Raw genomic sequence first — 13,781 nt, 5'->3', positions numbered from 1 at the left:
CATCTCATATGTATATACTGTACTCGATACCATCTACTGTATCTTGCCTTTGCTGCTCTGCACCATCACTCATTCATATCTTTATGTACATATTCTTTATCCCCTTACACTGTGTATAAGATATTAGTTTTGGAATTGTTAGTTAGATTACTTGTTGGTTATTACTGCATTGTCGGAACTGGAAGCACAAGCATTTCGCTACACTCGCATTAACATCTGCTAACCATGTGTATGTGGCAAATAAAATTTGATTTGACTTGATTTGATTTGAAAGCAACAAAACTAAATCCAGAAAAGCAACCTCTATGTCAACAGAGCCTGTGCTTATTATCGGATGTATTAGGTTACAAAATCCGCCATTTTTGGATATTATGTTTATGGAGTGTTAGAGACCCCACTGAACAATTTGGAACATGAATAGTCATATTTGTCTTGGTAAAATATATCATCACCAAAGTGTGTTTTCACCCACTATGGGCAACACAAAGTCTCTAATCCAGATACACAGTATGATTTATCCTGTATTTGATTCATTTTGTGTGACTCATTTATTCAAGCCAGCAAGTCACCAATGTGAATGTTTTGTAAACATTACACAGTGATTTTTATCTCTTTTATCTCCTCTTATCTCCTCTCCTCTTGTCTCTTCTCCTATCATATAGTTAGTGCTATGACAGAACAGCCCTCCTTTTCCTTATACTCTCCTCCGACCACTTCCCCACCCAGCACCCATACTATCTCTACCTCCCTTCCACTGCATTCCCTTTCTATCTCCCTGTCTGCATCCATCCCTCTTCTCTTTTTACAGCCAGGCTCCCTCGGGTGCTAATCCTGTGTGAAATGTTTCAGCAAAAGAGGATTATGTTGTGGAGCTGCATGGTTTTGGGGAAAGTTCACTCACACTTGATTCAATTAATCATTGTCCTCCAAAACCCCTCCTGGTCAGGCCTTTGGATATTGGTTCAGATAAATACCAGTTCCTAATAGGCTAATACAGCTTTAATTGATTCTGCTTATTGAAGGGATTGTATTGTATGTATGCTCCCCGTGCACACCAGGGGAATACCAAGCTACTTAGAGTGACAGTGTTGTCTATAGTTTCAACTGATTTGTAGTTGTAATAATAAAAGCTGTTGCATGTGTTTTGCGTGTGTTTGAGGTTCTGGGACACTGACTGACTGCTGTGTTCTATGCTATCATCAGTATTGATCTATGGATGTGTCGAACTGTCTTTCACAGGCTGTTTAGCACGGTGAGGTGTCAGGTAGGGGAGGAGGATGGATGGACTGGGTGTGCTGTAGTGGATGCATTGTGTGGAGAGTGGGGGGTTATGGGGCTTGAAGAGTAGCCCGTGAAGAGCGGACATGCCAGCTTTGCAGATTGGATACTTAACCTTGAGATGATAAAGATAAACATTGTCCCTCCTCCTTCTCATCCTCCTGCTCTTTCCCTTTCTCTGTCTCTGTCTCTCTCTCCCTCCTCATCTCTTGCTCTCTCTCTCCCTCCTCTCTCTCTCTTTCTCTCGCACTCTTCTCTCCCTCCTCTCTCTCTCTCTCTTCTCTCCATCCTCCTCTCCCATCTCTCTCTTTCTGTGTCATGGCGGAGCATATGGCTGCAAAGACTGTATTAAATAGTTAATTTAATTACAGCTGGTGGTTCTTCTGGGGGCCAAGCATAGCCTGACAACTCACAATAAATGTTCTGCTGCTCTGTCGTTCGCTACATACTTTAGTCTGAGACTGCCACCATTGAAGTCGTTTGTGGTTATGAGGGGCACGAGGGGCAAAGTAATCAGCGATTTGATAATCTCTTACCAACCAGAGTATCAACGCCAATCACGAATTATCAAACCTGCGCTTTACCCACGTGTGTTCTGGCTCTGGCCTAACCCAATCGGTGAAGGGTCTGGGAAGTACTCAAAACCAGACTCATTTGACATAGCATTTGGCCGGAGAAAGGAGTCTGGGTTGCCAGGCAAGGCCAAGCAGCCAGCAGTGTACGCATTATAATTACTATGGCGGACCAATTACTCCTTAGCAACAATTGGTACACCACATGAGTATTAGGATTATGGTTGCCAACACTCCTAGTGTCATCCACTGTGTATGGTATTATAAGGTTGTATGCCCTTGTAGTGAGGGAGTGACGAGAGAGAGACATGTCCTCTGCATCATGCAGAAGACAGAGGAGCCTAAGAGGGATATGTGTACAGAGTCGCTGCATTGCAGGTTTAGCATTTTGACAAATGGCCGACTCTCCATCTCATCTCTCACGTCTCCGTGGATTCATCACGTTACATCATGAACTTCTTGCTCAGCAGACATTCTGACTGAGATGCCTTTCAAGTCAGACTGCTCTAAGAATACCAGAGCAGAGGACTATTACATAATGTGTCTACAGAAAGAGCTTGTGTCATGTCCCCTCAATGGCCCGCACCTGAATATGTCTCCATGCATCTATGCATCCATCATTGATTTCCCCTCTGAATAGAAAATGCATTGGTGCCACAGAGAATTAGCAGGCTCTATGAATTTGACCATGTGAAAAGGGGAGACAGAGTGTATATTTGTATCTCTGTGTGTGTGCACGTATATGCATGTGTGAGAGAGAAAGAGTGTATGCATGCGTGTTGTGCATGTGTGTGCATGTGCGTATCTGTGTGTGCCATAGCCCATGTGGAAAGATTTTTAGGCAGGAGGGACTTTTCCATCCCCTGTCTCCCTGGTTACATCTCTCTTTCTCTGTCTTTTCCCATTATCATACAACACATCCACTCTTTACTCAGCACCTTTACAGATGTCATGGCAAACACCTGGCCTTCTATTTGAGCCCATAGAGAAAGATATTTGTGTAGCCTAGTGGTTAGAGCATTGGACTAGTAACCGAAAGGTTGCAAGTTCAAATCCCCGAGCTGACAAGGTACAAAATCTGTCGTTCTGCCCCTGAACAGGCAGTTAACCCACTGTTCCTAGGCTGTCATTGAAAATAAGAATTTGTTCTTAACTGACTTGCCTAGTAAAATAAAGGTAAAAAAATAAATAATAATATTTGAGCCCATAGGAAAAGATATTTGAGCCCATAGAGAAAGTGGGATGGGCTGCAGGTAAACCCACGTCCCCGGACTTCAGAGCATGTGATTGATTTTCTTCAGCTACTCATTGCAAACATGACATACTGTATCTCTATTATCACGTGTTGAGTGTCTCTGAGTCTAACCGAGTGCAGACATGATTACCGCCTTACATTGTACTACGCCTCAATGTTAAGGGGCTGCCTGGAGAATCTGCAGGTCTTCGGTACATCTCTGAGCTAGGTGGTGTTGGAGAGAAGTGGCTTAGCGGAGCATTTCTCTCATAAAGGGATATCCCAAGTCATGTTCCACTGCCTTTTTCTGTCTGCCTGCCTGCCAAGCCACACAACCTGTAGGGCAGCCATTTTGGGATTGAGTACTGCACTAATTTGCTGTGCTGTAGTTAGTGAATCAAGTGCAGCTACGATACAGTTCAATTTTGACTCTATTTACATGTCAAGGTGCTTTGCTTGGCCTGACTGTGTGACTGCCTGTCGTTCACATAGCTCGTTATCCTGCTCCTGCCGAGCTAAGATGTCTGCAGCAGTGGTGGCTGACCCAGCCAATTAGAGATGAGCACACTCTGTTTCTGGCCCAAGTGTTTCCCTATGGGCTTAGCTAACCAGCTTAGTTACTCACAATAAGGCCTTATGATGGGGATGAGCAGGTAAGAGCCAGGCTGCCACACACATCCCTGGGCTAATCTTCTGCTGTCTTCTTAACCTGGCACACAATGCCAGCCTTGGAGGGAATGAGCCAGCAACTGGAGGGTTGCTGGCACCAATATCTCAGGTGCAACCTACCACCGATGTCCCCTTGAGCAAGGGACTTAACCCCCTAAACTGCTCATTGGGCGCTGCACTGTGGCTGCCCTCTGCTCCAGCCTCTCCAACCTAATGTGTGTGTGTGTGTGTGTGTGTGTGTGTGTGTGTGTGTGTGTGTGTGTGTGTGTGTGTGTGTGTGTGTGTGTGTGTGTGTGTGTGTGTGTGTGTGTGTGTGTGTGTGTGTGTGTGTGTGTGTGTGTGTGTGTGTAACAGCAGAAGACAACTTTCCATCTCATGCGGACTAATAAAGTATATGTTATTCAATCTTTCTGCTTCCCTACAGTAACCCCCCACACACAATGCTGAATCCTTCCCCAGCACAGCAGGGTGGGTTGGCTCATATGCCTAATTAATTTTGAAGGATACATTAAAGTCTTGTAAAGTCCTAAACTACTTGATACACCTAGATTGTAATTGTAAAACATATTTTTGATTAATCTCAGGTAATAGGATTTAGAGAGGGATTAAGATGAGAAGAGCATTAGGAGTGTCCACAGCCAGAGAGGAGACATTTTAGGAATGGCCTCATCTGAGGCTTTGGATGACAGATTTAATTTCTCACCTCAGTGTTACATCCAAACAAACAAGCAAAGTCTGAAGGAGCGCTGCACCAAGCAACACAACATTATGTTGTGAAGAGACTGTGTGTGTAGGGGTGGGGATTGAGCTCTCACCACAATCCCTCACTCTCCTGAAGATGTCCGCTGTACACATGCCCTCGGGACGCTTTTTGCTCACTCAACAATTAAATGCATTGGGGGACGATGGACTGCCATTTTAGAATGCTCGCAAACGATTGCCTTCTCCTGCAACAAGACATAGAAGAGAGAGGAGCAGTGGCCTGTGGTCAAAGAGAGTAGCAGAGTACATTTTTGGTTGCTGTACAGATTATTTTCTCTTGTTTGTCTCATCTAAATGATGAGAAGCACGCAGCCATATTCATTTAGAAATTAGTTCTTTCAGTCCAAACCTAAAGATAGATCAGTAGACCTGGAAGGGACGTGTTTAGGAACGATCAACACACTGACGCTCACAATGGAAAAGCGTAAGTGAGTGAGTGAGTGACGCACACACTCCTTCACTTCTTGTGAAATCTCCAAAGGCTGCCTGCCACAAAACAATGACTGGAGCAGATATGGTCATCACAACAACGCCCAACCCCATTTCAGGCTTATCGGGTGCACTGCAGCTACAACGATAATTGGAGTGTCCTCTGTCAGTCAGTCAGTCAGCCAGTCTGTCAGTCAGTCAGTTAGTCAGTTAGTCAGTCAGTCATGCCTAAGAGAGGCTCCAGGATCTGTCTACTCTGATTGCTGTCTTTAGTTCCCCCTTTACAATGGCGCTCGGCTAACGAGCAGGTTGTAGTCAGGCTCATATCTTATCATTGAAGATGATGACGGTGATATAATACCACATTTCCCTCATCATTAGCTAGTGGATGACAGCACTAGAGCTGCGGAATGAATCCAGCCAGCCAGCAGGAGATGGTACTGATTGATTGACTCAACCACATTATTCTTATTATTATCCTAGGCTGTTTTGGTCAATCTGTGCCAAAGCTAATGAGATAAGAGATGCATTTGAAATGATTGCAAATAAAGACCTTTTAGTGTTTTGATTAAGGCTGACTGCGGAATGAACAGCACTGTAAATGCTCTCTAATTCCATCATTTTCTCTTCTTTCAGCTGCCTGCTAGGTTGCTAACATCCTGATGTGAGTGTTAGGTCATGTTCTCGCTGTTGTGATATGTTTATGTGTTGTGGTTGGAAGCTGAAAGGGGCATGCTTGGAGGGGGAGCGACTCTGTCACTCTGTCTGAAGACGTGTCTCCTGAGGTCAGGGAAAGTGCCAGGGTTTGTGCATCACTGTGGTTCTCTCTCCCCATGTTCCTCACAGCATCTATGTTGGTATGCTTTCCTTTGTTTCTTTTCTCTTTTTTTCCCTTTTCAGTTACTGAGCACATGACAGTGCTCTTGCGACACACAAACATGACTTCACTTTTACGGAGACATGAGTTGACAACAGGCCTGGGATTACGAGCCCCTCCCCGAACCATACTGAACAACACAGTCTACTTAAGTCACACTTGTTTTTGGATAGAACTATAAAACAGATCTGTCTCTCGCCAGCAGAGTACTGCGGTAGAGTGTGTGTGCGCGCCTGTTTGTCTGTGTGTGAGGAGAGATGGGCCAGTTTTGTTATCAGTATGTTACACTGTAGTGGATTGGGTGGATAAATGTGCTCCATTCATGTGTGAGTGTAATCATACTGAATCCTTTTGTTGATCTGAGCCAGATGCTAAGCAAGGCTCCACACTGGGATGGGGTCGGTGTGTATTTTACTCTCCAGCTGTATCTGACTCCACTGACCCACGAATGACATAACAGAAGGATGGACCGCCTACAGCAGAGAGACACAGAGATGGAGAATGAACAGAGGCAGAATGAGTGAGAGAAAGAAGGAGAAGAGCAAACTAGAACAGATGTTGGAGTTGGAGGGATATAAGTGAGAGATAAGGAGAGAGATAAGGAGAGAGAGTGCGACACCATGAGTCAGCATCCTGAGGGTAACCCTCTACTCCCTCTCGCCCCTTCACAGATACTGGGATCCTCTGTTCTTTTCTCTCCTCATGTTATCATGGTTGTGGAGCCGTTAAGCCTGTCACTCTTCTGCTGACTGCTGCTAATCATGAAGCTGAGAGGAGCAAGGTCGTCCCTCCTCTGCAACTCTCCTGGGCTCTGTGGCACAGCAGGGAGGAGGGATGGGTGTAGCTTATGGTTGGTTAACTTTAATATGGATGCAGCTGTGACCGTGTGAGCCCACTGGCCCTTGACAGCTTTTAAATCAGCAGGCTCTGCAGATACTGCTATAGGTTGAGGCTCTGGCCTATCCTAGGGCCTTGCACTATATTAGATAATGTTGCTGCTGCTGTAGCCTACACCCTGTGCTGATGATATAAGTGCAGATAATTAATTTACAGGACTGGGGATGTGTGAAGTCCATAGCCGTTCCTACTCCTACACAGACTCAATTCAGACACCATTTACTATCTGAGTTGCAGCTTGACCTGCATCACACCTACAGTACCACTGTCTGAGAGAAAGAGAGAGACACTAGGAGCCCAAGGTGCCCGGGGCCAATTTCTCCAGACAAAATAGACATCCAGAGCTATGAGGTTAGAAGCAGTGGATGGATGACACCTTGGGGGCAGCCTGACACCTCAGTGGAGTGATGGTGGGTGCAGAGGTCATTCAGGTGAATGTGTCCCAGCAGGCCTGGGGAGACAGAGGCCCTAGGCGTTTGACTGAGCACAGGGGATCTGAAGCACTGACACCAACAGCCCACCATTAATTACATGATGGAGTGCTGTGTTTGTGATTGGGCCTCACCGTGGCATGGAGCTAGCATCTGCCTCACAGGGATGAGCACCACAGTGTTAGAGCATGTTTCACAACACACACTGCTAGGTTAGTAAATGCCTTGATTCCAGAAAGGTCCTCAGCCATATGGAGGAAAGGAATGTGTGTGTGTGTGTATCCTCTGCATTACACATAGGGTTGCAAAATTCCGATTGCTTTTCCAAAATTCCCAAGTTTTTCAGAAATCCAGGTTAGAAAATTCCCTGTATTGGGAGGGAATAAGCAGGAAATCTGGAATTCTTCATTCAGGATTTCTGGAACACTTGGGAATTTTGGGAAAGTTAGTGGAATTTTGCAACCCTAATTACGCACATTTGGGACTTTGCCACATTTTAATCTATTGAACAGTAAAAGATTTTCACAGATTCCTCCGGAACATTCATCACACACACTTCTCCCCTGTTCCCACTGATTAGTACTTGTATAAGTGTGCCCTTTGGTTTCCGTTGTCTGTTGATTATTGTTGCTATGTCCGTTCGTGCGTGTGAGTACCTGTGCTGTGTGTTTTGGCTTTTGTGCCATTGTGGATTGCACAGATGATTACGGGTCTCGTCTCGTGCGATAATCATTGTGCGCTTGTATTATTTATTTGAGGTAATCCTCGCTCTTTTGTTTAGGTTTCAACCCTGTGTTTTGTATTGTGTTTGTTTGGTCTTCGTCCCCGTGCCCTAACACGTCATGCCGTAATTTGGGCTTAATAATAAAAACTATTCCGCATTCCTGCGCCTGTCTCCCGATCCTTCATGCCAACGTGACAAAGATGCACACATCTAGGAGAAGGCTTTTTGCCAAATGGAGAAGATTCCTTGCTCACGTGACATACTGCATGTAATGGTATATGGCGGTCGGAGACAAAACCTCCGGACACCCTGCCTTGTCAGGGGAATCTTCATTATGTAGCATTTAGATAACAGAATAAATGACCTCCCTGGAGAATTCCACATGCGTTCGAGAGATGTGGAACCATAAGCTACATACTGTAGGTGTGTCTTGAAAACAGACCAATTAGGGGACTCTGATATCTGTTACTCTTTTACCCAGTGGCAGATTCCTGAGCCCTTCTCTCAGATGCTTTTGGATGTGTGCGTGCCTGGGTGTTTGCATGTGTATTTGTGTGCGTGCTTGTGTGTGTGTTTCCATGAGTTTGTGGACACTTGTGTGTGTTAGTTAAAGTGTGGAGACTCTGAGTCAACCACCCTCAGTGCTCCTCCTCTCCATTGGTATCTGCCCTGAGATGCAACAGGCTCTACAGATGATTACTGTATTGCTGATGCTAAAAAAAAGCAGAAAATAAATGTTAAAGAATTCCTGGTGTTAACCTTCCATTTGTGAGTCACTCACTCAACTCCAACCAATATGAGGATGAAAGACTTGTGTAATTAACAGGGATACAAATTGAGAGGGTGACTTAAAAGCTGATAATCAAAGGAACCTATCTTTTTAGGAATCATACCCAATTGATACACCTCAAAATTATTCTGATTCCTTCAGTTACTTCCAATAGTGTGTATGGTAATGGTAACATTCACTCTGGGTATATGTTAATGGGGATAATGGAAGATACATATACAGTTGACTGAGAAAGTAGTGGGAAGATGAAACACCACATAGGAGGAAATGTATAGGTACTGTGGCAGTACAGAGAGATGCAGAGAAGGAGGGAGTAGAGACAAGTACAGAGAGAGAGAGAGAGAGAGAGAGAGAGAGAGAGAGAGAGAGAGAGAGAGAGAGAGAGAGAGAGAGAGAGCTGGAAGACCAGGGAATGTGAGGTGAAGTTCAATTATTTTCATTTGTCCTGGCTGGCTGCACTCACTCCAAATACACCAGGATACAGGGCTGACGGGTACTATGGAGGCCATTGAGTCTCCACCTCCGAGTATACAATGACTCTGTTATCTGTGAAGAGGAGGAATGAGGTTCATCTCTGGTGTGACAACCTCACTAACACCATCTGACAGGACCGAGCAGGCCACAAAGACTGCATTGTATAGCCACAGGGTTGGTGTGTGCGTTTTTGTTTGTTTGTGTGTGGTGTGCGTGCGTGCATGCCTGCATTTGTGTGTGCATCCGTGCGCGCATGGATTTGTGTGTGTGTATGCGTGCATGCGTGTGCATGCAAACAGCAGGAGCCTCTCAATAAAATAACAAAGTAACACATTAATTACATAGTAAGTTGAATCATTCTCAGTCATATTCTAAGTACCGTAAATTATTTGACATTTTGCTGAAGGGAGATTATGCACTGCAAGTCTCGATTGTGGCCTGGTATCAACTTTACCCTTCAAAGTATTTGATGTTATCATTACCTTGGTCTTCAGAGAGATGTGACATATAGTGTATGGGATGTATTTTAGACTGTTTATATGGCCTGTTTCTTTGGCATTTCTCTGAGGGAAGACTTGCATGGACTACAACCAAATTCTGGGACAGTTTGGGCTGGGGCTGGCAGATTGTGCCTCTGTTCCCCTGTGTCTGTCTGTGTGTCTGTGAGCCTGGACCAGCTGTGATTTGTCCCTCTTTAGAGCTGAAGAGTGGACACGCACAACTTTTATCCTGAAAAGCTGCCCCCATAGGGATAGTAATTCCTAAAACATGCCACATGGCATGCAAAAGAAGGGCTGATTTATGGTAACATCAATCTTTAGGGGAAAAATATAGGTCAAACTGAGTATGATGAGGATATTCCTAACAAGTAATCACTCGTTTTTATGTTATCACTGTTTATGTTTATGTTGTCACTGGATTTACTGGAGATGGTGTTTGTCATGACTTGTTCTGTTATAACAGTTAGTTAGGTAGCCAAACATTACATGACCCATTCCACTACAAGCGTTTTTCTAAGAACACAAATAAATATTTAGCAACAATTTGTAATTTTGGGATGTATTCATTTTGACCATTGTTTGATGAACAAGGAGATAAGGTTGTAGATTATGCAGAAATTGTCCCATAACTCATCTTTATTCTATTACTCTACCTATTCTACATCTCCATTGCTATCACCAGCTAATTGCTATCACCAGCTTTGTCTACTTTAGAGGGCTGTTTCTTTCTGAAAGGATGTATTAGTATTCATAGCCATGCATACAGAGTTGTGATGAGTGGAGTTTTGTCTGCCCGGCAGAGAGGAGAGAGAGGGAACATGATGATTACTGAAGCTCAGCGCCAGTCGAGCCATTTCAAAGCCACTTCTCCCTCCACTGCCAGCCTGGAGACGAGGCTCACATCCAAGACACTGAAGATCTGGTCTCTTTTCTCTCTCTGCTCTCTCTTTATTCTCTCTCTCTCCTCTCTTTTTTCTCCCTCTCCTCGCATCTTCTCCGACACCCAGCAAACTGTCCTCTGCTTTTACAGGATGACTCTCAAGTTCCTGTCTCCTTTCAAGCGCTATATGAACTTCCTCTGTTTTTACAAAGACGTTAGGGGGTTGGTTAGAAGAAGCGCTATCTCCTGAGGTTTTCAAGACCTACCACTTCCTTTGGAAAAGGTGTTGTGTTGGCTTATGCTTGGTTGTCATTGAAGCTGTGAGTGTCTAACAATTGTATGCATATTATATGAAACCTTGTTGTCAGTTGTATTGTGTAGATGAGGTGCATTCACTGGAGTGACTGATGGAATGGGAAAGCATATTGTTTGTCCTCTAACCTCTTGTTTGACCTCTAACCCTTTGTTTGTTTTCTAACCTCTTGAAACTGAACCTCTTGTATATTTGTTGTGTAATAACACTTTGTGTCTCTGTCTCTGTCTGCTCAGGGAAGGTTCTGAACACAGACCTGCGCCACTACCTCAGCCTGCAGTTCCAGAAGGGCTCGTTGGACCACAAGCTGCAGCAGGTCATCCGGGACAACCTCTACCTGCGCACCATCCCCTGTAAGTTTCCTCAACCTCTGCCCTGAAATGGCACCCTATGCGGGCCCGGGTGAAATGTAGTACACTATAGATGACAGACGCACCCATCAGTGTCTCTCTCACACACTTGAAAATCGCCATGACAACACATGCAAAGACATCCTCATAAACCCAGACGTTGCTCCAAATTGCAGTCTGCGATTACGGTCTTTTATGCGAAAGCTTCTACTTTGAGTGGTTGAAGATATAAATCAATCTGCAAATTAGACGTTGAGGTGCTATCCTCTTCTCAATGGTCACAATAGCTGTGTTCTTAAAATGGTCACAATAGCTGTGTTCTTAAAAGTAGGAAAGGATGTTAGGTTCTATTAGAAGGGACGATGAACATGCATAAAGAACAGAGACCTTATCTCCAAATTACTACATTATTATGTAATTACCACACACATTAAGTGACAAAATTAAGAGCATAATATTTACCATTACATTTTTCCAAAGGAGAGTCTCTAATAAGAACAGTAACATGTTTGAGCCACACACAGTCCCACTGTTCCTCAGGCTATGGCAGACAGTTCTGCATGGCACTGTCACAAACGCAGGCAGAAGTGTGAAATATTTCTGTGAAGTAAGCAGCTTACCTCTCATGTATATTTACGTTTTTGGAGAGGAGGAATATTTATCCCACTATCACGTCCTTCTCTCAACCAAATCAAATCAAATCAAATTGTATTTGTCACATGCGCTGAATACAACAGATATAGATAGACCGTACCGTGAAATGCTTACTTACAAGCCCTGAACCAACAATGCATGTTACATTCCGATCTTAGTTCTTTTGTTATGTCTTTGTTTTAGTATGGTCAGGGCGTGAGTTGGGTGGGTTGTCTATGCTCCTTTTTCTATGTGGTGTTTTTGTGTTTGGCCTGGTATGGTTCTCAATCAGAGGCAGGTGTCGTTTAGTTGTCTCTGATTGAGAATCATACTTAGGTAGCCTTTTCCCACCTGTTCCCACCTTTTCCCACCGCCTCACCTTCTTCCACCGCCTCACCTTCTTCCACCGACGAGCGTTACAATGAAGTTTTAAGAAAATAGAGTTAAGAAAATATTTTCTAAATAAACTAAAGTGTAAAAAAAAGTAACACAATAAAATAACAATAATGTGTCTATATACAGGGGGTACCAGTACGAAGTCAATGTGCGGGGGTACAGGTTAGTCGAGGTAATTTGTACATGGGGGGTCCTCCTCTGACACCGGCCAGTATATAGGTCCTGGATGGCTGGAAGCTTGGCCCCAGTGATGTACTGGGCTGTATGCACAACCCTCTGTAGTGCCTTACGGTTGGATGCCGAGCAGTTGCCATACCAGGCAGTGATGCAACCGGTCAGGATGCTCTTGATGGTGCAGCTGTAGAAATGTTTGAGGATCTGGGGACCCATGCCAAGTCTTTTCAGTCTCCTGAGGGGGAAAAGGCGTTGTCGGGTCCTCTTCACGACTTTCTTGGTGTGTTTGGACCATTATAGTTTGTTGGTGATGTGGACACCAAGGAACATTGAAACTCTCGACCGCTCCACTACAGACCCATCAATGTGAATGGGGGCGTGTTTGGCCCTCCTTTTCCTGTAGTTCACAATTATCTCCTTTGTCTTGCTCACATTGGGGAGAGGTTGTTGTCCTGGCACCACTCAATACACCAGGTTTTTAGAAATGTTAGAAAATGTATTCAAAGTAAAACACAGAACTACCTTGTTTACATAAATATTCAGACTGAGGCGAAGGTTCACCTTCCAACAGGAGAAAGACCCTAAGCACACAGCCAAGACAATGCAGGGGTGGTTTCAGAACAAGTCTCTGATTGTCCTTGAGCAGCCTAGCCAGAGCCCGGACTTGAAAACGATCTGAAAATAGCTGTGCAGCAACACTCACCATCCAACCTGACAGAGCTTGAGAGGATCTGCAGAGAAGAATGGGAGAAACTAACAAAATACAGGTGTGCCAGGCTTGTAGCATCATACCCAAGAAGACTCGAGGCTGTAAAAGGCCCTTCAACAAAGTACTCAGTGAAGGGTCTGAATACTTATGTAAATGTGATATTTCAGTTGTTATTTTTTAATAAATGTGCAATTTAGAATTTCCAATTCTAAAAACTTGTTTTTGCTTTGTCATTATGGGTTATTGTGTGTAGATTGATGAGAAAAAAAACAACTGCATCCATTTTAGAATAAGGCTGTAATGTAACAAAATGTGGAAAAAGTCAAGGGGTCTGAATACTTTCCAAAAGCACTGTAAATACTGTATGATGTGTTTGCAATGCATTACTCTGAATCAAAAGTATTCTGTTTATAGCTAATATCACTGAATCAATTTTAAATCAATACACTGAAAATGATCAAAGACAGATATAAAAATAAAAATAACTGGATTTGTCTGTCCTTTTCTTGTGTGTATCACACAGTTCCTGTAAGGCCATGCTGTCCTTGTGCTTTTGAGAGCTTTCTAGCACTTTGGGTTGATAATGCTCCATTACCAAAACCGAACATCACCCACTCCCCTTGGCGTGACCAGGGCACAGCAGCATTATGGTCTGTGAGTGGGCCACGAAAGATGGTACAAACAAGAGA

General features: G+C 44.1%; 1 pseudogene; it reads left to right on the top strand.

The window, feature by feature from the left end:
- Nucleotides 1-13,781, top strand: part of LOC135542054 (membrane-associated guanylate kinase, WW and PDZ domain-containing protein 3-like) — a 157,414-nt pseudogene that overhangs the window by 85,964 nt on the left and 57,669 nt on the right.

Source organism: Oncorhynchus masou, chromosome 6 (genome assembly GCF_036934945.1).
Source record: "Oncorhynchus masou masou isolate Uvic2021 chromosome 6, UVic_Omas_1.1, whole genome shotgun sequence".
In the NCBI taxonomy this organism is placed as follows: domain Eukaryota; kingdom Metazoa; phylum Chordata; class Actinopteri; order Salmoniformes; family Salmonidae; genus Oncorhynchus; species Oncorhynchus masou.
The sequence above is the reverse complement of the archived record's forward strand: the minus strand, read 5'-3'. Positions and strand labels throughout refer to the sequence as shown.